Source organism: Pongo pygmaeus, chromosome 3, assembly GCF_028885625.2.
Source record: "Pongo pygmaeus isolate AG05252 chromosome 3, NHGRI_mPonPyg2-v2.0_pri, whole genome shotgun sequence".
NCBI lineage: Eukaryota > Metazoa > Chordata > Mammalia > Primates > Hominidae > Pongo > Pongo pygmaeus.
This window is the reverse complement of record NC_072376.2, coordinates 27,557,434-27,580,694: the sequence shown is the minus strand read 5'-3', so window position 1 is coordinate 27,580,694 and position 23,261 is coordinate 27,557,434. Positions and strand designations below refer to the sequence as shown.

Genomic DNA, 23,261 nt, shown 5'->3' with positions numbered 1-23,261 from the left:
ACCCTCTGAGCCAGGCACAGGATATAATCTCCTGGTGTGCCGTTTGCTAAGACTGTTGGAAAAGCGCAGTATTAGGGTGGGAGTGACCCGATTTTCCAGGTGCCATCTCTCACCGCTTCCCTTGGCTAGGAAAGGGTATTCCCTGACCCTTTGCACTTCCCGGGTGATGCGATGCCTTGCCCTGCTTCAGCTCACGCTTGGTGGGCTGCACCCACTGTCCTGTCCCCACAGTCCGACAAGCCCCAGTGAGATGAACCTGGTACCTCAGTTGGAAATGCAGAAATCACCCGTCTTCCGCGTCGCTCACAATGCTTTATTATTAAACACAGTCACCATGCTGTACAATAGATGTCCAGAACGTACTCCTTCTGTCTAACTGAAATATGGTACCCTTTAGCCAACATTTTCCCATCTCCTCCTACCTTTCCAGCCCCTAATAACTACCATTCTACTGTCTGCTTCTGTGAATTGAACTCTCTTAGATTCCACTTGTAAGTGAGATCGTGTTGTATTTGTCTCTCTGTGTCTGGCTTAATTCACTTAGCATAATGTCTTTCAGGTTCATCTGGGTTATCACAAATGGCAAGATTTCCTCCTTTTATGAGGCTGAATAGTATTCTATTGTTTATAGACAAAACATTTACTTTATTCACCAGTTAATGGACACAGGTTGATTCCATATCTTGGTTATTGTGAATAATAATGTAATGAGCATGGGCGTGGAGATATATCTTTGACATATTGATTTCATGTTCTTTGGATATACACGCAGTAGTGGGATTGTGGGTGATATGGTAGTATTGCTTTTAATGTTTTGAGGAACTTTCATGATATTTTTTCTTAATGACTTTACTAATTTTAATTCCCACCAACAATGTATAAGAGTTCCTTTTTCTCCACATTCTCATCAACACTTTTATCTTTTTGATAAAAGCCATTTTAACAGTTATGAAGTAATATCTCATTGTGTGTGTGTGTGTGTGTGTGTTTCTTTTGAGTAGAGTGTCTCTGTGGCACAGACTGGAGTGCAGTGGTGCAATCTTAGATCACTGCAGCCTTCACCTCCCACATTCGGGTGATTCTCATGCCTCAGCCTCCAGAGTAGACGAGATTACAGGAATGCACCACCATGCCCAGCTAATTCTTGTATTTTTGGTAGAAACAGGGTTTCACCATGTTGGCCAGGCTGGTCTTGAACTCCTGAACTCAAGTGATCTGCCCACCTTGGCCTCCCAAAGTGCTGGGATTACAGGCATGAGACACCGTGACCAGCTCATTGTGTTTTTAATTTGCATTTTCCTAATGGTTAGTAATGTTGAGAATTTTTTCATAAATCTGTTGGCCGTTTTTATGCCTTCTTTTGAAAAATGTCTATTCAAGTTCTTAGCCCATTTTTTAAATCGAGATATTTGTTTTCTTGTTGTTGAGTTGTTTGAGATTTTGAAATATATTTCATATATTAACCCTTCATAAGATGTTTGTATAGAATCACAAAAGACCCAGAATAGCCAAAGCAGTCTTGAAAGAAAACAGCAAAGCTGGAAGCATCACCATATCTGATCTCAAAATTTACTAAAATACGTAGTACTGAAACCATCACAGTACTGGCACAAAAAGATACATATAGACCAATCAAACAAAAAAAGAGAGTGCAGAAATAAACCCACATATTTATGGTCAATTGATCTTCCACAGCAGTGCCAAAAACATTCAACAGGGAAAGGACTGTCTCTTCAATACATGGGGGTGAAAAATAAACTGAATGTGCACATGCAGAGACTGATATTGGACCCTTATTTCAACTCTTAAGAAAAAAAATCAACTTTGAGTGGCTTAAACACGTAAGCGTAAGACCTGAAACTACACAACCACTGAAACCAAACATAGCAAAAAGGCCTCTTGACATTGGTGGTGGCAAAGCTAATTTGGTTATGATCCCAAAAGCACAGCCAGCCAAAGCAAAAAGAGACAAATGGGATTGCATCAAACTGAAAAGTTTCTCACAAAAAAGTCACTACCAACAACGGCAACCACAAAATCAGTCTATAAAGTGAAAAGACAGGATTTGCAATGAAGAAAACATTTGCCATACATATGATAAGGTGTTAATATCCAAGATAATAAGAATTTGCCAAGGAAAAAAGAGTGAGGAGGAAATGTCGTAATGGAGTATCAATGCATACTGAAATGACCCTTTGCTCATTCATTTAACAGCTTTACTCTTGGCCCCTTTTACGTTCTGAGTAATTTTCAGATACATTGACACCCTTCATATTCAGAGAACTAAAGTAATTCAGTATTTCTGAGGCATGACACCTCTGCATATACTTAAAAAGAGTGAGATAACAGAGGTGGAACAGAGATGAAGTAACGCAGGCAGGCCAGGGTCAAATTACGAAGGCTTATTCTACCATGTGAAGGCATTTAACTTAACTCTGTAGGGTCTGAGAGCAGCTGAAGAGTCTGGAGTAATCACACCATTTTTAAATTTTAGGAAAATCACATTATGGCATGATGACAGCGATTAAAGTGTGGTGATATTAGGCCAGGCGCTGTGGCTCACGCCTGTAATCCCAGCACTTTGGGAGGCCGAGGGGGGCGGATCACGAGGTCACGAGATACAGACCATCCTGGCTAACAGAGTGAAACCCAGTCTCTACTAAAAAATAGAAAAAAAAATAGCCAGGCATGGTAGTGGGCACCTGTAGTCCCAGCTACTCGGAAGGCTGAGACAGGAGAATGGCATGAACCTGGGAGGCTGAGCTTGCAGTGAGCCGAGATCCTGCCACTGCACTCCAGCCTGGGCAACACAGCGAGACTCCGTCTCAAAAAAAAAAAAAAAAAGTGTGGTGATATTAGAAGCAGGAATTTTAATAGAGCTATTTTATTACATTTAATATTTTATTAGATGTCTTGCTGCATATCAGTTCTTCATTTTCCTCCATTTGGCTTTGGTCTGCACCCACATTCATGAGTGAAGGCAGAGAGGCTCTTTAGAGAGAAGTTGAATCCAGGGGCCCCTGGGGCCTTCGGAATTGAGCATCAGCTTCACGATCCACTAATTGCGTGGATGTAAGAAAGTTATATAACCTCTTTGAGCCTCAGTTTTAACATTTGCAGAAAAAAAAAAAAAGGTAAAATCCTTACCAGGCCAGGTTAAGAATCAAATGCATTAATAATTCAAAGTTTAGACCGGGTTTCCAGATAAAATACAGAATGTCTACTTAGATTTGAATTTCAGATAAACAATAAATAAGTTTTTAGTGAAGGATGTCCTCCAAACAAAAAGAATATTGCCAAATATTGAATGGGACATACTTATATTTGAAAAACAAATTGTTCACTATTTGTTTGAAATTCAAATTTAACTGACCATTTTTTATTTTTATTCACTAAGTCTGTTAAACATCCTTGCACCCAGTAAGCACTCTAGAGGCATTAATTCGTATTAGAACCAGCTTCTGTTACTAATTTGCATTTACATTCCAGGCACCAGTAGGTACTGGGGTTTGAAATCTCCTCTGGATTCTCTGAGATTTCTCCTTTTATTGAGCACATTACCCACATTTTCGGAAAATAGACATATTATTCTGATTCCTATGAACTTACGTGTATGTTATGACAGCCAAAATTGTGCTTTTAGATTTTATAAAATAATTTCACATATGTACTTACAAGGAATTTCTCAAATTTTTCTGTATCGAAACTCTCAGGAACATTCAACAGAGAGCTCAAAATCTTTTGTATAATTATGTACATAAGAAAATTAGCCCAGATGCTAGAGTCATATGCGAGTTTTTCCTTCTTGAATAATGAGATTTGTACTTTTTACTAGCCATAGAACTATGCAACCATCTTCTGTTGCACCTTTGTCTGTTTGTGAAGAAGCTAATGAAGTTTTCCCTCCTCCTCTCTTAATCCTAGTATTCTCCTCCCTCCTGCTATAATTGGCAATTTCCTCTTAATTTTTTTGTAATAATTTTTGCTTTTGTAGTATTTGAGATTACTATTGCAAAGGGTCTAAAATTACTTGGTGAAGGAAACAGAATTAAAATCTGTATAAAATTCTAAACGTATTCCTATTCTAAATATCTTCCCTCTATTTGCCTATGAAGTTTCCAAAGCATTTTCGATTTTTGTGTACCCCTATAAGTCAATTATAATAGCAGAAACAACAATCAGTGAACAAAGAACAATGAAAGGAACTGTCCTCTTTACCTTTTCTGTCTTGATAGTGATACGGAAGTGCTGGGAAGGGAAGAGCGTGGTCCCTTTAAATGACACAGAAGTAGGGAAGGGAAGCACTAGGTAGAGGAGGGCATGGTCTTTGCCTGGGGCTCCACCCAAATGGACCTGAGGAGAGGCATTTCCTGCCCAAATGTTGCATTCCCCGCCCAAATGTTGCATTCCCCCGAGACCACTCTGGCCTGCCACGCCCCCATCCTGGGCCTATAAAAACCGGAGACCCTATTGGGCAGATGCGGAAGTGGCTGGGCGTCATAACGCACACATCAGCGGAAGAGGACGAAAGCAGCTGGTCGTGAGAATCCGCCAGGGGAAGAGCGCACCGACAGGTACCGTAGGCCGTCGATCGTCGGAAAGACACGGAGTTTGGCCGGAATGATCAGAGAAGAGTTTGGCCAGAGGGGTCAGAGAAGACTCCAGGGGAAAACCATCTCCCTTGTGACTCCACCATCTTCTGAGAGCTACTTCTACTTAATAAAACCTTGCACTCATTCTCCAAGCCCACATGTGATCCGATTCATCCAGTACACCAAGGTAAGAAACCTCGGGATACAGAAATCCCTCTGTCCTTGTGAAAAGGAAGGGGGGGCTAACTGAGTTGGTTAATACAAGCTGCCAATACACGGCAACCTAAAAGAGCACCCTGTAACACAGGCCCACTGAAGCTTCAGCTGTGGTATTCACCCCTAGACACTGCTGTGGAGTCGCCCCACGACCTGACCTGCCCATCTGTATGCTCCCCTAGAGGTTTGAGCAGCAGGGTACTGAAGAAGTGAGCCACACCCCCATCGTACAACCTTTGACTGAGACAAGGGAACCTTTTCCCGTTTCAGTAGTAAACATTGTTGGAATTATACACATTAGGTAAATTGGTTTATGAAGTGGGGTGATATTCATTCTGTCTACCTACCTACCTATCTAATGTGTCTTTATCCTTTCAGTTTTATATATAGGGCTGGAAAATGAGAATACAAAATACATTATCACTATTCTGCATGTACCATTTTTTACTATCTCTTGCACGCATACTCCAGGTTCTAGTCACAAAGGATCTAATGAACCGATCAAAGCCAAAGTAATAACATTGTCTGCCTTCCCCACTTATGCACACATTTTGTTTTGCAATAAAAGGCTGAGGAAAAGGGACACTGATTAATAAAAATTCTCAGATATACATGGTAAGTTTCAGGCATTGTGGCACCAATGTCTGACTTAGGCTTCAGACTGTGAGAGTTTACCTAATGCCTTTTAAATCAAAATACACTGCTGGTATTTCTCCAGTGTACTCACTGAGTCTGCAGACTTAGAAGAAAACTCTTCATACAAGTGCCAGAGAGAGACCAAGAGAAGCCCTTTTCTCTCCCTTGCCAGAAAGGATAATAAAACCTCAAGGATCATTATTCGTTTATTAAGTATTATGTGATAGAATGGCAACTAAATAGTGTCATTTAATTATAAATAACATTAATTGCTTAATAATAGAGGATACACAGAGAACAATGTTAGTACTAAGGAATACACAGTGATTTTAGAAAGAAATCACAAAACATTTCTTAAATTAAGTAAAATATATTCCTTCTCTTTTACAATGCAGCAGTACAAAGCTTTAAACACCTCGGTTTACAACGTTATGGATAATAAAGAATTGCATAAAAGCTTTCTTTTAAAGAAGTAATTTATTATTTAATGTTTATTTTCTTTTGATTATTGTTGCCAGGCAAGCAACTTTCTAGTGGTCAAATAAGAATGTTTTCATATTTTAGTGCTACAACATTAGTTCATTTATTATTAATACAACTCATAAATACTCTAACCATCAAAAATAGCCTCAGACAACCTTATCTGGGCAGACTCAGACTTTCCGTCTTCCCCAGGGTTTTCCAGTTTCTGGACTATAATTAGTTGTCATCTATTCTGATGGAGAAGATTCTACGAACCATCCCCCATGTCTCAATAATGTTCTTGACAGATTTTATATCCTGAGGCGACCTAAACAGTTTACTAAGTGAGACCCACTAGAAGAAAAAGAAAAGATAAAATGGGAAAAACTCATTACTTTAGCCAGAAGTTAATTAGATGTTTTGGAGGTCTATTTTCCTGAAAGCATTCATATTTTGCCAAGTGTGGGACTCAGGTTATGCTACCTTTTAGAACCATTTTAGCCACTTGTTTTCACACTCTAACTGTAAGCTTGTGTCTTAAAAAAACATTTTCTTGTCAATTAAATGCCTCCTATTTAAAATTTTATGCTGTTAAATAATTCTTTTAGATTTAACACTCATATGTTCTAGAAAATCGCTCTGCTGTCATTTATTTCCTACAATTTGTTGAGACCATAAATGGCCATATAAAAATTTCAGTAGCTTCTACTTCTGATAAATACTACTATGCTCCGGCTACAGTTAACATGAAAAAGCTGCTCTTTCTGTGACTACCTCAAGGAGTATATAAGCTCATCCTCCACAGTGCAAGCACTGGCAAATGGTTCCAGAAGACTAAAAATAATCACAGCATAATCAAGCCAGGGCTTCACTATCAAAGTGCAGACAAGGGTGGAAATCAACTTTTTTGAAAAGGGAGATCTTGGCTATATCATGTATAGCTGTGTCTGAAACTTCTTGATTGTGCAAGGTATGCAAATGAAAGATTTTTACAAAATAACTGTGAGCATTTTGTAGGCATTGTGTGCCTGTACTTGAAATAAAGGAGTGAATAACACAAGTATCAGCTTTCAAGAAAATGTTTTGTGTTTAGAGATCATAGGTAGATGAGTAAAGGGACATTTATGGTACAGTGTCACGTCTACTGTGATGAAGATTCCAATACACAGAAGAGGGGCTGTTTATCCAATTTGGAGGGGAGATGGTAGTGACTATTTAACAAAGTCTTTCTAGAAGAAAGGACATGTAAACTATGTTCTCAAATATATTAAATAAATAATAGCTCCTTAAGGTGGAGTTTAGGGTGGGAGTAGAGATAGGTCTTAGATTGATCACTCTTTTTTTTTTTTTGAGACGGAATCTGGCCGTGTCGCCCAGGCTGGAGTGCAGTGGCGCGATCTTGGCTCACTGCAAGCTCTGCCTCCCGGGTTCACGCAATTCTCCTGTCTCAGCCTCCCGAGTAGCTGGGACTACGGGCGCCCACCATCACGCCCGGCTAATTTTTGTTTGTATTTTTAGTAGAGACGGGGTTTCACCATGTTAGCCAGGATGGTCTCGATCTCCTGACCTCGTGATCCGCCCACCTTGGCCTCCCAAAGTGCTGGGATTACAGGCGTGAGCCACAGATTGATCACTCTTGTAATAAAATGTTCTCTCTCGGAAATTATCTTTGCTCCTAGAAATTGTCTTATCTATAACTGCCTCAAATTGTATTCTTCACTTTTCCTACTCTTCCGTTTGATTTTATTTTATGAGGCAATGAAGTGGAACGAAGTGGCATAGCAGGAAGTGGAGAAAAGCATGTTCTTGAAGCTCACAAGAGAAACAGTTGGTCTTTTGAGATGGTAAAACACTGGGGAGGAGCGTGAACTGGGCTGTTTCTATTAGTTGCTCAGTTCTAACACATCTTCTATGCGTGGCTTTGAGCAAATGACTTAATCTTTCTGTGCCTAAGTCCCCTTATATAAAATATTACCAATTTCACAAGGTTTCCATAAGTGTTGAGTAAAAAATTTAAAGCATACTAAATATTCCATGTTACCTGTGATGATGATGATGATTCTGATCATCATCATCATCATCATATTGTTTTATTAGCTTAAAAATTGGGAGTGCACATTAAATGTTGGTGTCTCCATAGGAACATTGTATACCAGGTCTGGCATATTCAATTAAGTGCAGCTAAATTCTCTTTTTAAATTGACAAGGTAGAATGTACTGATTTTCAAAAGCATTGCTTTGAGATAAATATAGCAAACCACATAGTTCCTGTTTTATTTAGCTAGATGTAAATAAAATATATATAGGATTTCCATTTCTAAAGCCATAACACAATTACCATATGAGACCTATGCACCCTTTGTAAACAAGTATTAAAATACCCGCAATATATAAAGTAAATGTTTTCAAGCAGTAGACAACAGACAGTGTAAGACTATTTTATTTGAAAGAAGAGAAACACTTTGAGTGAGCTCTGCATTCACCCTGGCTTCTTGCATGGGAATTTTTTTTTAGACCACAGCACAGAGATCAGGAACCCAGGAAGAAAGCTTGAGTGTCAGTGAATGAAACAGGAAGACATAAGAATTCAGATCTTCTGAGTAGGGATAAATTTATGAGGCAGGATAATAGAAAGGAGAGAGAAGTATAGAGAAGACCCTTAGGGCAGCATGTTATATCCTCTGTTTTTAAGGATGATGAGGACAAGACTATGCATGCTCAAGATGAGACTTTACGACCTGCACAGCTTCCGGGAGGCTAATGAATGAATGAAGACTTCAGAGGTTGCTCAATTCTGGGAAATATTTCAGTATAGCTGAGTTAATGGGAGACGCTTCCTAAGTAGCAAGTAATCCTGCTATGGTGCAGTTGACAGTCCAGAAAGGTCACCCTTCAAAAGTAAGAGTTACAGACTATAACTAGGCAAAAAATTAAAACAGATACATGCAGAAAAAGCCTAAAATAAAGACACGTGGTGATTAATTATTCATTTAACTGTATGCCAGAACAAAACACAATCCAAACATCTTACAATATAGCAAACAATCATAAATACTAGACATGAGATAACCAGAAACAGATTTTTCACACTCGAGAAATAGAAGCATGTATTCTTCAGCCAAAAGAATAAAAGACAGAGTAGAAACAGACCCTAAAGTGATACAGATGTTGGAAGGTGCATATAAAATATTTGAAAAAGATATAATATATACATATATTCAAGCATTTGAAGGAAAAGGTAGTCAAAAAGAGAAAAAATGGGGGATCTCAGAAAAAGTAAACTGTAAAAAAAGAGTCCTAATGAATTCCCATAAAATAAAATATTAAATATCTGAAGTGAAAAAACTCACAGGATCAACTGAAAGGAAAAATAAAAATATCCATTAACTTGAATTTAGGTTAATAGAAATTGTTCAAACTGAAGCAAAAGAGAAGGAAAGCTAGAAGAAAAAATGAGCAGAGACTCAAATACTTGAGGGATCAAGTCAACTGACATACATACAATTGGATTTTACAAAGGAAAGAAGATATAGAAAGAAAATTTTGAAGAAACGTTTGTCTGCAAACTTCCTAAATTTGCTGAAAAAGATGAACTCACGGTGTATCTTAAAAACTTAGCAAGCCCAAAGAAGGTAACTATGTTAAAACAAAACAACAAATACACCAGGCACAGAGGTTCATGCCTGTAATCCCAGCACTTTGGGAGGCCAAGGAGAGAGAATTGCTTCAACCCAGGGATTCAAGATCAGCCTGGGCAACATAACAAGACCACATTTCTACAAAAAATAAAAAAATAGGCAGATGTGGTGGTGCACATCTGTAGTCCTAGTTACTTGGAAGGGCGATGGAGGAGAATTTCTTAAGCCCAGGAGGTTGAGGCTGTAATAAGCCATGATTGCACCACTGCATTCTAGCCTGGGCAACAGAAAGAGGTCCTATCTCAAAAAAGAAAAAAAATAACGCGCACACACACAAGGAAGAACACAGGAAAAATAAACCTCACGTATGCATATCGTAGTAAAACTTCTGAAAACCTAGCAAAAACAAGATATCAATATCAAAAATTCCAGCAACCTTAGTAGATGAAGGCATGATAAAACACAATAAGTTTAATATGTTTTTTAAAAAGTTGTCAACTGGAATCCTATAGCTAGAGAAATTATCCTTTATAAATAGGACTGAATTTGAAATACAGAATTTTCAGACAAACGAAGTTTAAAGAAATAGTTCCCAACAGAAAAAAAGCTGTAAGAAATGATTAAGGATGTTCTTCACATTGAAGGGAAACGTTACCAGATAGAAACTCAGGTATACATGAAGAAATGAAGAGAACCAGAAACTAGAAAGGGAAAATGTAAGTATAAATATACAATATTATTTTTGCTTCATTTTCTTAATATATTTAAATAAAAATGGACCATTTAAAATAAAATGCCAACATTATAAAATATCTATATATGACATATATGACAAGAAAGGCACAAAGGTTTGGAGAAGTTAATGAAATGATGTTGTTTAATATTCTGTTGTTTTTATAATTTACATTTTATGTGAGATAGTACAGTACTAAATTTAAGTAGTTTATTAGAAATAAGCAATATATTATAATCCCTGAAACAAATTAGGAAAAATTATACCATCTGACATTAATAGATACTATAGTAATCAAGGTAATGTAATTTTTACATAGGATTTTAAAAACTCGTATTAATGGAACAGAATAGAATCCAGAAGTAGACTGGTATGTACATGGTAAATTTATTTTTAATAAAGTTATCAGTGTAGTATAATGGGAAAAAGATTATTGGAATAACCATATTAAACAAACAAAACATTTTTCGTCCATCCCACAACATATTAAAACAGTACTTTGCAATAGATCATAGGTTGAAATGTAAAAGCAAACATTATAAAGGATCAAGATAAAGATGACTGCTTTCACAGCCTTGGGGCACACAAAGCATTTTTAGATAGGATACAAAAACAACAGTTCATATAAAGCCAATCCCAAGATCCATAAAAATGCTAGGACCTTTTGTCCAGAGCTTCCTGTCAGTGAAGCAGTACCCATATCTGCACTGATCCATTCCCAACTTACCTGCTTATTGTTCCATGGGGGAAAACAGAACAGGTTTTCTTCCCTTGCTTGTACTATCAGAGTAAGTGATTAAAGGCTTGATTGTTACTTTCAATATATTTTGCTGAATTTATTGGCTACCCTCAACATCTGACAGCTCAACTCTCTCTCCAGCTCAACTGATCTCCTGACACACAGAAAGGACAAAAAACAAATAGCAATCGTAAGTAGCCATCTAGATCATGGAGACTGTTTTTAAGTTAATTGTTAAGATTGTTATCAGTATGAAAACTTGAAATTAAAAGATTATCATAGACAAATCATTTATTTCCCAAACCCAACTTGGTAAACATTGATTAGGTAGTTAGGTGTTCAATTTTGGGGGTAATGAAAGAAGATCAATAATAGTTTAATATGTGTTAAAGGCCTTGATTTGATAGTGAAACTTTTTTTGATGTATAAAATAAACAGAAAAGTGTAAAAGTAAGTGGTTAGCCTGAAGAAACACTACAAAATGAGCACACATGTGTAACTAATGATAAGGTCCGAATATAGAACAATGTCATCACCCAAGAACTCCTATGCCTTTTCCCATCTTCTAAGTACCATTCTGTTCTTTCTGAAGTTAAGAAATGTCAAGATGTGACATTATAGATACGGTTTTCCTGTTTTTTCACTTTATGTAAATAACACCATAAGATATGTATTCTTTTTCTTTCTTTGACTCAGCATTGTTTACACTCTTCTGCATTAGACTCTTCCAGATCATTTAGGCTACTGTTCCCTCTTCATATGTTATTCCAGATATTTTTTCATATCTATGTTATGATTTTTGAAAGATAAAATAATTAAAAATAAAAATGGATCTGATTAACAGCAGATTAAATGTAGCTAAAGAAAAAATTTGTGACTAGAAAGGACAAAAATTTGATTCTGAAATTTCCATTTCATTTTTATTCATATTCTTGTTTTCTTCAGTATATTTTGCAATTCTTTGACATATTAATCAGTTTAAAGTCTACGTCTATAACTCTATTATCTGGATTTCTTGCGAGCCTATATCTATTATTTTGTTATTGCCACTTGATAATTGTTAAGGCTTGTCTTGTTATATACTTGGTTATTATGATTTAAATGGCATATATTGCAAATAAAAATATAGCTATAATTTAAGGGTTGTCTGAATCCATATTCCCCAAGAGATAATTTCTTTTAGCTTCTGATAGGCTGATAGGCTAGGGAGACCAGCAATTCCATTTAATTTTGATCTAACCAGGAAATAACATTATGCAAGGATGAACTTCAGTCCTTCTAAGGACAAGTCAAATTCCATTTCCCATGTACTCCTGGCATATATCCCTCAGGAATCCTGACTGAATGACTGGGATGTTTCTAGACACTTCCTTGTTGAAGCATTGAACTTAGTTTGTACCATTCTTCTCTTTGGCTTCATGAGTCGACCAAAAGCTCTTAGCAGTTTCTCAGCCTATCAGACACTGTATTACTCTGTTCTTGCATTACTATAAAGAAATACCTGAGACTAGGTAGTTCGTGAAGAAAAGAGGTTTAATTGGCTCACGGTTCTGCAGGCTGTACAGGAAGCATGGTGCAGTCACCTGCTTAGCTTCTGGGGAGGCCTCAGGAAGCTTTTACTCATGGCAGAATGTGAAGTAGGAGCAAGCGTCTCACATGGCACAGCTTGAGCAAAAGGTTCCGAAGGTTCCGGGGGAGCGTACCACACACTTTTAAACAACCAGATCTCGTGAAAACTCACTCACTGTCACAAGGACATCACCAAGCCATGAGGGATCCTCACCCATGGACCACATATCTCTCACCGGACCCCACCTCCAACATTGAGGATTACAATTCAACATAAGATTTGAGTGGGGACACAGATCCAAATTATAGGAGATACCATTTTAAAAGTCAGCAACTACCTCAAGGGAAAAACATAAACATAATGATAAGAAAGCTAGATTAAATTTCCAAAGTATAACAATATAATACCTGAGATTAAAAATTTACTGCAGAGACTAAACTATAGACACAACAGAATAAAAGACCCAACAAAAGATATCCTTCAAAAATGTGTTTCTGTGTCTTTGACCATATTTCTCTTTTTTCAGTGTCCAGGGACATCTAGATGATAGAAGTTCCTTCAGATGGGTCCCTGGTGTGAGGGTGTCCTGTATCAGACTGCCTATTGAAGTTCAACCTGCGGTTCAAGACAGGTATGATCCTTTGATGTTGAAGTCACTGAGATTGGGAGTTAGTTTGCTTTTGTGTTTGTTTTTGCTTTTTACTGCAGCTTGTTCAATACTAGCAGAACTAATTAAAACATTTTAATTTTGGGAAATCTTTAAATATAATTTTCCTTATAGTTTCTCAAATTAAATGGGAAAGTAGATGGTTTATATAAATATATGTGGAAAATATATGATAGCTTTCATCACACATTCATATTTTAAAAATCTTAGGCAGGACTAGGAGAAAGTTATTTAATATTTTGAAAGGTCCTAATAACACTTCTAATAAACATTTTAAATAAAATTTGTAGTTTAGAACAGTTTTAGATTTTAAGAAAAAATTATGAAGATAGTATGGAGAGTATGCCCCAGTTTCCCATATTACTAATATATTACATCAGTGTGGTACATTTGTACAAATAATGAACCAATATTGACATGTTGTTATGAACCAAAGTCCATTCTTTTTTTGTTTGGTTGGTTGGTTTTTTGAGACGGAGTCTGGCTCTGTCACTCCAGGCTGGAGTGCAGCTCACTGCAAGCTCTGCCTCCTGAGTTCACACCATTCTCCTGCCTCAGCCTCCCAAGTAGCTGGGACTACAGGCGTCCGCCACCACACCCGGCTAATTTTTTTTTTTTGTATTTTTAGTAGAGACAGGGTTTCACCCTGTTAGCCAGGATGGTCTCGATCTCCTGACCTCGTGATCCACCTGCCTCAGCTTCCCAAAGTACTGGGATTACAGGCTTGAGCCACCGCGCCCGGCCCCCTAAAGTCCATTCTTAACTCAGATTTCCTTGTTACCTCGTGCCCTTTTCTGTTCCAGGATCTCATTCAGAATACTACTTTCATTCAGGCTGGAGTGCAGTGGAACGACCTTAGCTGTCTGCAACTTCCGCCTCCTGGGCTCAAGCGATTCTCCTGCCTCAGGCTCTGGAGTAGCTGGGACTACAGGCATGCGCCACAACACCAGGTAATTTTTGTATTTTTAGTAAAGACAGGGTTTTACTATGTTGGCCAGACTGGTCTCGAACTCCTGACCTCAAGTGATCCACCCGCCTCGGCCTCCCAAAGTGCTGGGATTATAGACATGAGCCACCATGCCAGGCCGATCTTGATAGTTTTAATGAGTATTGGTCAGACATTTTGTAGAATATCTCTGTATTGGAATCTAGTTCATGTTTTTTTCATAATAGATAGGATTTTCTATTCTTGGGAGAAAAAACATTGATATATACTGTCCCATTTTCATCACCTCAGAGCACAAGCCAAGGCTAATAACATCTTCATCTTAGAAGTGTTTCTTTCACTTGCTTTCTGTATATCACACTCACTGATTTTTTTTGTATGACTCTGGTAATACTTTATCAGTTTTGTTAAATCCAATTTTCACCAATTTCATAATTTTGGAGCATCTTATGGATCATTTTTTAAGCTTTTATCTATACTTCTTCAGTGATTTCTTCTGGTTTCACAATTTCAATTGCCATCTGCATACTGATGACAAGTAAATTTATATCTCTGATTCAGATTTGTCCACTAAACTTGATAACACTATATATAACTGCATACTTGATATCTTTACTTGGAACATCTCAAAGTTGAAATGCTCAAAATAGAACTGCTTATTATTCCAGTAGAACCTGTTTCACCCACACACTCTTCCTTATCATTGTACTTGATCATTCTAGCCCATCCGGGGAAAAAAACACAATCAATCAGAAAAACTTAATTTATTCTTCAACTATTTTATTTGAATTCCACATCTGAAACATCAACAAAATTGGTTTTAATTACTTAATTTTTTCCAAAATATAGATAGAGCATGAAAATTTCCCACTATCACACATGCTCCCAGTATTCTCCAAGGCACCATCAGCTTTCACCCGGGTAACAGTGATAGCCTCCTTTCTCACACAGGTTACGGTGACAGCCTCCGGCTGTTATTATTGCCTTCCACAGAGTCTCACTGAAACACAGCAGCCAAAGTGATTCTTTTTGTTTTTTTTTATTATTATACTTTAAGTTTTAGGGTACAGGTGCACAATGTACAGGTTAGTTACATATGTATACATGTGCCATGCTGGTGTGCTGCACCCATTAACTCGTCATTTAGCATTAGGTATATCTCCTAATGCTATCCCTTCCCCCTCCCCCCACCCCACAACAGTCCCCAGAGTGTGATGTTCCTCTTCCTGTGTCCATGTGTTCTCATTGTTCAATTCCCATCTATGAGTGAGAACATGCGGTGTTTGGTTTTTTGTCCTTGTGATAGTTTACTGAGAATGATAATTTCCAATTTCATCCATGTCCCTACAAAGGACATGAACTCATCATTTTTTATGGCTGCATAGTAGTCCATGGTGTATATGTGCCACATTTTCTTAATCCAGTCTATCATTGTTGGACATTGTTTCAACATGTCAATGAGATCGAGTCACTGCTCTGCTAAATACTCTCCAGTGGCTCCTGATCTGATTCACAGGAAAGGCAGTGGTTTTCAATGGCCTAATATTTTTTGCACAATCCAAGTTCCAGTCAAAACTCTGAGCCCATCAACCACACTGTCACGACACACTACTTCCAGTTACTCAAATATGCCAGTGTGCTCATGGCTCAGGGTATTACTACTGTTCCCTCTTTTTGAAACACTGTGCCCAAGTGTCATTGTCTCAATTCCTATCCTGGTTTCTTAAACTTAAGAGGAAAAAAATAAGGAAACTCCCTTATGTCCTCCTCAGACTAGTGATCATATTTTAGTTTCCCTGGCTTGTCTCTTCTGCTAATATGCCATTTTCTGAACTTACTTATGTTTGCCCTCTTTATCTTCCTATTAATAATAGATAATGAGTTTATGAGATCATGAGTCTCTCAGTTCTTACAGCTACTGTAATACACTATATAGTTTTTGACACACTGTGGGAACTTTATAAAGGTTTTGTGAATTAACTAGTTAATGAAAGACAAAAAAATTAAATAGCCTGGACCCCTGGAAGCTTTGACAGCAGCAAGAAAACAGCATCCTCTTCAGATTTTAAGTATTTTAGTGTTAACTATTTAAATCAGCTAAATAATACAATAATAGAATCTATTTTGTTTCTAATTAGAGTCATGACTGAAAGCACTGCTATTCCCTAAAGGGGAAATTCCCTCATTTGCAGAAATAACAAAAGACTAAAAAATATAATTATGTAAGAATCCTAAAGTAATAAAATACATGGATAGAAGAATCAATTTGTAGGCAACATTTTTTAAAAAAATATATACACTAGTAAACCAATATGACCTTTAAAAAGTTAACAAAGAAAATAAGTAAGCACTGAACTTCATTTGATGAGTAACATGGCTGGCCTCTAAAAAGTCATCTTTATTATGAGAACAGCAACTGAAAATACCTCAGCAAAGAAATCTCAGGGGATTCTTCCACCAAAGATAGTGGAAACAACCTATTTGGGCCGGGGTTTGGACATGACTAGTTCAAAGTCAGTGAACTGTGGGTGGCATGCAGAAAATAGAGACATTTTTTTGAGAGAAGGTTATAAAAGTTATTCCAAAGAGAGATGTACCTGTCATTGATTTCTTATACTCTAGTACAACAGAAATGAAAGAGTACGGTTTCTCTGTGGAAGATGAAAAACAGGAGCTTTCAAGCTGGCCCTTTTACCATTTCTAAAATCCTTCATGAGTAACTGTAATTATTATTGTATTTCTCTTGTTAAAGGGTATTCCGTGAAAGAAACTATTAAAAATTATGAGAATCAGTGCTACTGTTATCTGTCATTTTTCCATCTTGTGGACAGTAAGATCTTAATCTTAGAAGACAAGATCTGGAAGTCATTTTACTTGAACTTTAAAATAAACAAACCTATTTATCTATTTTGCCCAATTCTAATGGTGACATTGTATCACACCGTTTGTTAGAGATAAATGAATCTCAATTATCCTGTGAAACTTAAAGACATATATAAAATTAAACAGCAACACCAATTCTGATTGCAATTTATTTAAATAATTGTATTATTTACAAATACATTCACTTACCTACCCATATAGATATTTATTTTTTTAAATTGCCATCAAGAACAAGATATGTTGAGTATCCAGTTCAACACACAGGACGATTTTATATATCCTTCATGGTTTATTGTAAAAAAAAAAGTACTGGTTAAAAAAAAAGTGGGGAAGTTAATTGTCTCTACTTCTTAGAGATATTAAAGGTAAAATGCATACCCCTTGACTCAGTGTGCTTTGATTTTAAGTCTTGATTATGGGTGGATAGTCTATATAATAAATCCTGTTGGCAATTTCATATCTGTTTTCCACATCATTGCACACAGATAACACAAAGCAAAATATACGAACAATAACCATGAGCCAGTTCTTCAAATGTTGACTCTGATCATCTCTCAGAATAAAATTTTATAAATGTTGAAAGTGGAAATATATACAAATAAAATTAGGCCCTTTTATTTGTTACAGGCATACTTTAAATAAAGTTGAACATATTTTCATCAAATTGGGAAGATATATTTTGGATATGTAGTTTTTGTAGTGCAAACAAAATTCTTTGGGTACATACTCAAAGGGTAACACCTCCCACCAAGAAAAACAGAAACCTCTTACCATTAAGAAACCTCTGTGAATGCAAATCAGGAGAGATGAACCATTTGTTGTATGTACCATGGAGAGGGGTTTCAAATAACACTTTATAATTTAAGAGTTATACAAGTGCCTGTTCTAAAACACAAGGGCTGTTTTATGATTGAGCTACTTCTCACATGGGCGAGTCTGTATAGCAAGCCCTCATGTACTAGATTCAGGGAGTTAGATAATTATGCTTCATGATTCACAAGAAAAATAGAGTCTATCTAAAATAAGGTTTTAAAAAGATGAAAGTTTAGTTTGTGTGCATGATTTAAATGTAAAACAATTTTTTTAACTTCTAGAAAGTAGATAATCCCTAAAGATCCTATTGTCCCAGTATATTTTCAGGGCCCAATATTTTAGGTGCATTCTAATTTTACCTATATTAATACATTTATCTCTATAGGACTATAGTGTTTTGAGATACACACACACATTATGTATCCATTTTAAATAGTCATTGAAAAAGGCTATGTTAACATGTAATTTCTTTACATCATCTGGTTAATTAAGGTGTAATTCCATCGTGGCATGTACTCTTTCTCTAAGTTGTATGGTGCTGATAAATTACTTGCTGACTAACAAGTAATTCACAGCAATACAAATACCATATCTTTATACTGTTTACATGAAATATCTCTGTTTGTCCTTTCTTCCCTCAACATTTCAACAGGCTATATATATATATATATATGTTTTTTTTTTTTTTTGAGACAGAGTCTCATACTGTCACCTGGGCTGGAATGCAATGGCATAATCTCGGTCAACTGCAACCTCCATCTCCCGGGTTCAAGAGGTTCTCCTGCCTCAGCCTCCCAAGTAGCTGGGATTACAGGCACGCACCACCACACCCGGCTAATATTTTGTATTTTTAGTAGAGATGGGGTTTCACTGTGTTGACCAGACTTGTCTGGAACTCCTGACCTCGTGATCCACCCGCCTTGGCTCCCCAAAGTGCTGGGATTACAGGCGTGAGCCACTGCCCCCGGCCTCAACAGGCTATGTTTTAAATGGAGTAATCCAACGATAAGAGGGGAGAAAAAAAAGTTCAGTTTAGATTCCAGATGTAAGAATCAATGTTTAGATCCACTTCTCCAAAGTGCTACTTAAGTCAAATAAGAAGCAAATATATCTTCGAGGTCAAAAATAAAAGAAAAAATATATGTTGTATGAATTGAAGGAGATTCTGATGAAATTCAAGCATTTCATTCCTGGCCTATTAGTTTACTAGGGCTGTTGAAACAAAATCTCACCAACTGGGTGGTTTAAACAACAGAAATTTATTTCCTCACATTTCCTTAGGCTAGGAGACAGATGACAATGTTGGTAGGGTTGGTTTCTTCTGAAGCCTTTCTTTGTGGTTTGTAGATGGCAATCTTCTCTCTGGGTCTTCAGAGGACCTTCCTTCTGTATCTGCTATCTGTCTATATTGAAATATTCTCTCCTTATGAGGACATCAGTCATGAAGGATTAGGACTTAACCCTAAGGACCTCATTTTAACTTAATTATCTCTTTATAGACCCTATCTGTAAATACAGTCATATCTGGGGTACTGAGGGTTGGGACTTGTATTAGCCTGTTTTCATACTGCTATAAAGAACTGCCCAAGACTAAGTAATTTATAAAGGAAAGAAGTTTAATTGACTCAGAGTTCAGTATGGCTGGAGAGGCCTCAGGAAACACACAATCATGGCAGAAGGCAAACGGGTTTTTTGATGTATTACTAGGTCCTGGTAAATACAAAACACATAGGACACCAAACGACCATGGAGCTAGATTTGATCATTAAAATCTGGTCCTGATTGACCTATGGTGGTATGCAGAATAGTGCCCCACCCACCCACCCAAAGATGTTCATGCCGTAACTTTGGTACCTGTGAATGTTTTTCCTTATGTAGATAAAGGGATTTCACATATATGGTTTCAATAACAGAACTTGAGATGGGAACACTATCCTAAAATATCTTAGTGGGCCCAATCTAATCACGAGTTCCCAAAAGTGCAGGGCCTTTCCAGGCTGTGGCCAGAATGACATATTATGTTGGAACAATGGTCAGTGAGTTGTGACCTCAGTGCACTGAGGATGGAGAAGATGGTCAGGAGCAAGAAAACATGGGAGGCCTCTGAAAGCCAGAAAAGGCAAGAGAACAAATGATCCTTTACAGCCTTCAGATAGAATGCAGCCCTGATGACAGCTTGATTTTAACTCTTTTCAGAATTCTGACCTGCCAAAATGTAAGATATCACATTTGTTTTGTTTTATGCTACTGAGTTTGTAGTACTTTGTTATGGCAACAGTGAAAATTAAAGAAAAATTTTCATATGAGGATGGAGTGCTGCTGTACCAAATACCTAAAATTGTATAAGTAATTCTGAAATTGGCAATAAGTAGAGGCTGGGTGAATTTTGAGAAGGACAGAGAAAGCACAGATTGCCTTAAATATCTGTTAGTAGAAACATGGATGTTAACAATTCTACCAGTGAGTACTCAGGCGGAAGTGAGGAACATGGTAAGGGCAACATAAATCTTCTTAGAGAATACAGTCAGCCCTGCATATCCAAGGAATCCACATCCATAATTCAACCAACACCAGATTTAAAATATTTTTAAAAAGTTAAAAATAACAATACAACAATAAAAATAATACAAATAAAATAATACAGTATAACAACTATTTACATAGCATTTACATTGTATCAAGTATTATAAGTAGTCTAGAGATGATTACTGTATACAGGAAGATATGCATAGGTTACATGCAAATACTACATCATTTTATGTAGAGTACTTGAGCATTAACAGATTTAAGTATCTGTGTGGGGTCCTGGAACCAATCTCCTGCTATGACTGAGGAACAACACTACCTAAATTTTTGTGAACAAAATATGAGTAAAAGTACAAACATTAAAGTCACTGTTGGCGAGGGCTTAGAGAAAGAAAAAGAGGAACATGCAACTAGAAATTGGAACAAAAAGGATTGTTGTTTCATAATGGCAGAAAGCTTAGTGTAATTGTGTCCTGCAGTCATTTGAAAACCAAAACTTGTAAATGGCAAAAATGAACAGTAAGCTGAGAAAATTTTTGAGGAAAGTGTTGAAGGTACAGCCTGGTTTCTTTATGCCACTTATAGTAAAATGCAAAAGTAAAGAGATAAATTAAGGGATGAACTGTTTAATTAAAAGAAACACTGCACTCCAGCCTGGGTGGCAGAGCGAGACTCTGTCTCAAGAGAAAAAAAAAAGAAAGAAAGAAAAGAAAAGAAAAAAAAAGAAACCAAGGCTGGAAGATTTGGGAAATTATCAGTCTATCCATATTGCAAAATATGCTACATTTCACTGTCATGAAAGGTGCTTTAGAAGAAAAAGCCAAGGATGTGGCTGTAAAACCTCTGCTAATACATCAGAAAGATTAAAAGTTTAAAGTATCCAGGCACATAAAGCCTCTTTAATATGATACAGAATGTGATTATTCCATCCTCTCAATAAAATTACAGAGCATCTAGGGAGTTTAAGGGTGTTGTCCTTCAGCCATTTCAGCAAGAGCCAATAATGCATATGGAATTATACCACATTGTATGCATATATCAAACTATCACAAATACCCCATAAATATGTACAAATGTTATGTATCAATGAACAAACAACAAAAAAGTGTGTTATTTAGGCCAGTTAGTTTCTGGGGATTTCTTATGACAATAGAAAGCTACTATGTTCACCGAGTCATAAGGTTGGATGTGACCAACAATAACCCAACTCATCAAGGCTCATATAGTTTCCTTCTTATGGAAGAAGTACACCCACTGGGATTAAGCACAAGCAGGATCAGAGTGCACAAGAAAGCTACATGAATAGATATCCCTCACTGCTCTGTCACCCACCACTATTCTTCTCAGCTTGCAACCGTAACTCTATAGAAAATCTGTACAGCTAGCTGAAGGAGGAGCTTTGGTTCACATGTGGGTTAGCTTTGTAGGTGGTGTAAGATAAAAAGTGAAATGCGTCTGTACTATGCAAGCACTACAGAGGTTGCCTTTAAACACAACCATAAGAGAAAATGCTCTCAATGCCTAGAGCTTCAGGCAGTGCACCTGATCTGTCACTATGGGTGAAAAGATGAGTTATTTGATGTTATTATATATAGCTTATGCACCATGGTTAATTTCCTGACCAGCTGGTCAAATGTGAAAGATAAAGGTTGTAAGATCAGAAATAATGAGTTCTAGTGACAGAGGCATGTAAATGGACACATGGCAGTAGACATAAAGTGTGGTGATTTTTATCGGATATTAGTACTCCCTATCGGACATCTTCCATGTTTAGGAAGAGGCCCTAAACAACAAAGTAGCTAAAAAGGTCTGGCCTGTTATCTTTAGCCAGTTTTTTACACTAGCCATGGCAAAATTGCCACATGAGTGCATAAACATAGTGGCTGCAGTGGTAGAGACAGAGGCTGCTCATCGGCACAGCATAATAGACTCCTACTTACCAAGCCTAATCTAGCTACTGTCACATTGAAATGTCCAACCTGCCAGCCACAGACGACAAAGTGAGTGCATAACAGAACATCATTGTTTAAGGAGACCAGCTGGCCACTTGGTTGCAAGTTGATTATATCCCATCTAGAAGGACTAGCTGTTACACACATACTTCAGCTATAATACGATATTATCTTAAAAATGTAATCCTGAAAAAGAATAGTTAAACAAAATGAAGTCTGGAATACATCTCTATAAAGATAAATTCAATTTACTTAGAGAAAATAATAATACAAGTTTTATGGTAATGTACAAATAAAAATAAATCCATGTTTTCTCATAAGGGTAAGAGAATGGGAAACAAAACATGGAGAAAAGATACATTAAAAAAAGTTGATCAAGTATCAATGATAGCGTGGCATGAAGAGTGGAGGGTGATTAACTCAATGCTTTGCATATATGGTTCAAATTAATGTTTAAAAATGGTATGTCTAACTAAAATTTAAAATTAACATTTGATCTTTTATGTATATATTTCTTGTTGGATCAAATTACAGAATAAAAAGGCAAATACACTAATGATTTAAGACATAAAGAACTAGGAAATGCAGCCAGGTGCTGTGGCTCATGTCTGTAATCCCAGCACTTTGAGAGGTGGAGACAGGTGCACAGGGGAGCCTATTTTTTGTAGAGATGGGTTGTTGCCATGTTGCCTAGGCTGGCTTGAGCTCCTGGGCAACAGGAGCTATCTTAAAAATATACTTCTGAGTAAAAGAATAGTTAAACAAAATAAAGTCTCTACAAAAAAAAATGAAGTCTCTACAAAACACCATCTCTGCAAAAAATACAAAAAAATATTAGCCAGGCCTCATGGTGCATGCCTATATTCCTGGAAGGATTCCTTGAGCCTC

The 23,261-nt window shown here is 37.0% G+C and overlaps 1 long non-coding RNA gene across 3 annotated transcripts in view; it reads left to right on the top strand.

The window, feature by feature from the left end:
* The first annotated feature begins 4,480 nt into the window (after positions 1-4,480).
* Positions 4,481-23,261, top strand: part of LOC129035200 (uncharacterized) — a 93,754-nt gene continuing 74,973 nt past the window's right edge. Inside the window, exons 1-4 of one of the 3 annotated variants that reach the window (XR_010126029.1) lie at positions 4,481-4,779; positions 11,158-11,206; positions 13,113-13,217; positions 14,057-14,203. This is a non-coding gene — a long non-coding RNA (uncharacterized LOC129035200). The remainder of the gene's footprint in view (positions 4,780-11,157; positions 11,207-13,112; positions 13,218-14,056; positions 14,204-23,261) is intronic. The other 2 variants (XR_010126028.1, XR_010126030.1) reach the window with 2 other exon arrangements.